The 3,618-nt window shown below is 35.0% G+C and overlaps 1 long non-coding RNA gene across 7 annotated transcripts in view; it reads right to left on the bottom strand.

Annotated features, from left to right (window-relative positions):
• The window catches only part of LOC107625902, a 5,990-nt gene continuing 3,821 nt past the window's right edge, over positions 1,450-3,618 (bottom strand). For 5 of the 7 annotated variants that reach the window (XR_002357958.1, XR_002357961.1, XR_002357959.1 and 2 more), the window contains exons 5-8: positions 2,489-2,567; positions 2,331-2,403; positions 2,113-2,236; positions 1,450-1,754 (exon numbers count right to left, since the gene is read on the bottom strand). This is a non-coding gene — a long non-coding RNA (uncharacterized LOC107625902). Of the gene's footprint in view, positions 1,755-2,112; positions 2,237-2,330; positions 2,404-2,488; positions 2,630-3,618 lie in introns of all 7 variants that reach the window. The other 2 variants (XR_002357960.1, XR_002357962.1) reach the window with 1 other exon arrangement.

Genomic DNA, 3,618 nt, shown 5'->3' with positions numbered 1-3,618 from the left:
CTTTGAAAAGCTATAACTAATTCTGTGTTGATCGGAATTACTTGAGACCAAGTCTGGATTAAACTTGGGAATATGTGGAGCTGGACTGAAAAATTTGAAGTCTTTTCGTTAAATACATAATTTATGGCAAATTTTTAAAGTTGAGTCATCAAATCTGTCTTGCAGCAGAAGAGTTCAAACAGGACAGCAATTTGTTTGTCTTGTTGCGGCTCCTCCGAGCTGAGTTTTGGAGCAAAACTAATTTTGTTTTAAGATTTGATTAACTTGGTTTATTACTCTAAAATTTCAGAATTTTAGGAGATAAGGATTAGGAGCTGTGAATTTTTGAAAATTGGTGATCAAAGCTAGAAAGAATCAGTTTTCAGCAAAATATGCATCAACTTTCAATGCTTGCAACTCTTAAAATTGAACAACGATTGAGTTGCAACCAAGGTACACTTGTTGCCAGATAAGTTAGGAATCTCCAAACTAAATTTTAGCCTAATTGAGGTCATGTAGTAAAAGTTGTACAAGTTCAAAGATATTAAAGTCGTTGGTTTTTAAACAAATTGATGTAACATTACTAACATTTTCCTTTTACTGTTGCATGGAAGTTAAATTTTATCTTCATTTTCAAATCACAAATTAAATTGTGCAGGATGATATTAGCTGTATGATCAATGAATCCTATGATTCGAAAAATCCTCTCACTCCAAATGAAACTTTTTTACTTGTGAGAGGTGAGAAAACAGAAAAGTGGTGCAAGTTATGGCATAAAGGCTTCAAAATCTAAGTTAAGGATTCAAACACAACTTCAAGAGACAATGCAAGACCGTGAGGAGCTAACAAAGGAAATAGATGTGCTCAAAGAAAAACTTGAAGAGCAACGAACATGGCAAAGAGGAAGAATTAGCTCAAATGAAAGCTCAATTGGAAACTCAACAAGCCGTTGTGAACTCTTTCCACTACAAGAAAATAAGCTTTCTGCCACGCTTTTAAAGCGTGCCAAAAAGTGCTAAAAAGCGTGCCGATAACTTTTCGCCACGCTTTTTGAGCTATCGGCACGCTTTTGAAAGAGTCACATTCGCTAGCGTGCCGGTTGCTCTATCGCCACGCTTTTGTGGATCTATCGGCACGCTTTCTTTTTGGCCACGCTTTCAACTCTTGCCACGCTTAAAAGTGTGGCTATAGGTGTTAATCTATCGGTACGCTTTAAAAACATACCAAAAAATTCACATATCGCCACGCTTTCGAAGCGTGCCAAGAAAGTTGGTTTTGGCTACGCTTTGAAAGCGTGCCGATAGAGCACATACAGCCACGATTTTAAAAGCGTGGCTTTCCCACTAAAGCCTTTTGCCACGCTTTCAAAGCATGACCTATTCCTTTGTCAAATTAAAAAAAGGAAAAAATTAAAATGCATAATAATAATTAAAAATTTACAATTTTATAATAATAATTAAAAAGAGAAAATTAGAAGGCATAAGAATTGATTTTTTATTGATTTATATGAATTATTTACATGCGATAATAATAATTTAAATTAAAACTATAATGCTCCCAAAGATATGAAGGATGGAAAACCAAAAAGTGATATACAGCAGAACTATGATTAACAAAAAGTTGATGTGGGAAGAACTCCTGCTACCATTTGCTTTAAAACTCATTGTCTTCACTGGCCGCAACTTCTTCCTTATCATATTTTTTCTAGAAGGGCAACTAAAAACTCCAGTACCTTGCTCCCAGAATCCAAATGACCATTCATCTTCACCATAAATCTGTGTCAGCAAAACACACAATCCTAATAAGTCATCATGTGACAAAATAACACACAGGTTTCCATTACAATTTTCCAAGAAAATATGTATGTGCGTCATTGAATTTTCTGACATTTTGCAAAAATGTAACCATTTTGTGACACTGTAACTCATGCATCAGTTATGGAAATTGATGTTCATAATCCATATCTCAATTTATTCTCTAGCTATGCTTTTACAGCCATGCACTCTATAGAGCTAAAATCAACCCATAAACACTTCACTCCCAAAATAATCTAATGTGAAACGTCTAGAATTAACACCTAATATTTCTCCAACAACCAAATAGTGGGTGGAGTAATAATTATTAAGATGGTACCTTTTGCTACCTAACTTTTCATAATATACCATCAGAAATCAATACTACCAGACCCCAAATCTCATCTGGTTCAAGTCACCATTAGCGTTTATGAGGATATAGCCGTTGGTCTTTGCATCTAGCCCTGATGAAAAAGAAAGAAAAAGGAAGAGTGAGAAGAGAGAAATCACAGAATAACCCACTGCATAATACGAGATAGGAGGGTACTTGAGTCATACTCTTATGATTTCTTGGCAGTTCTATGCATTGTGTGAAATTGTCATTGTTGGGTTTAGACCAGATGCCTGACTCCTGAATGAAAATGCAAACTTTATAAATGAAAAAGAATAGACATCTCCAAACACAACATATACTACAGAGGGGATTTAAGACTTACTTCGGCCATGGCAATCTCGCTACCAATTACTCCCGTGTCTACCATCTTTAGAGTTCATTCAGCATCACCTTCTCCATACCTATAACCATAATCAATGGAGCTTTGATCCATTATTAATCTAGAAACGGAGCCAGATAGTTCCTGATAAAAGGGTAAAATAATTTGCTTAGTAATATAACTTATCCAAACACCACACCATCCTCAGATGGATAAAAATTGAAGTGATTTAAGGAGACTTAAATCAGATCATGAACTATCAACTATATAGTTCTTAATCCACCCTAGTGTGAGTTCTGCAACTCACTTATTAAAGTTGGCAAACTAGTACGGTAGACACTATATACAACATTGATGATAAAATAATCTGCAACAATTTAGAAAGTGAAGCATTTCTAACAAAGTAGCTACTGTCCAAAACCAAAAGTATCTAGTTTCTCTAACAGAAAGGATAATTCCACAAACAACCAAACAAATTACAAACACTGCAAAAATGCATCAAATAGAACATGTTCACAAAACATAGCGTCTTCGCTCGCCAACAAAAAAGTTGATTAAACAACTTTGCAATGCAATATCCAAAATTTGACCTTCCACTCATTAAGAAATTATATATACTTTGCATCTTAAAACTTAAGATTCCTACAAAAAATTGAATCCCTCCAAAAAATAATATTAATAAATCATTCATCATGCTGGCCACTCCCAGAAAGGAAATAATCAAACCAACAAAGGCAAGGAAATCCCTAAAAGTCAGGGTCAAAAAATAGTTACTACTCAGAATCCCAAACCTAACATGCAAAAAACCAAATTGTAAAGCTATGTCTCAAATAAAAAAGGCGCTATCTCCACTAATCAAACCAAGAGGAATGCTCCAATTAATCAAAACGGAAAACAACAAGCAACTCTAGCTAAGCCTAACTCTCATGAAACAAAAACAGCAACAGAATAGGTTCTTAATAAAAGCAGGGATAAACAGGGAAACCATCAGGAATATTGGAGAAGCTTTAGCTATATGCTGAATGATCAATATAAGGTGTACAAAGAGGGAGGTTATGTGCCCCTAGCAGGTGAGGATAAAAATTTTACCATTAGTGACATGATGAGTTCTCATGGGGATGCATCTTGTTCAA

This window comes from Arachis ipaensis, chromosome B02, assembly GCF_000816755.2.
Source record: "Arachis ipaensis cultivar K30076 chromosome B02, Araip1.1, whole genome shotgun sequence".
NCBI classification, from domain to species: Eukaryota; Viridiplantae; Streptophyta; class Magnoliopsida; order Fabales; family Fabaceae; genus Arachis; species Arachis ipaensis.
This window is presented reverse-complemented; position numbering and strand designations above follow the sequence as displayed.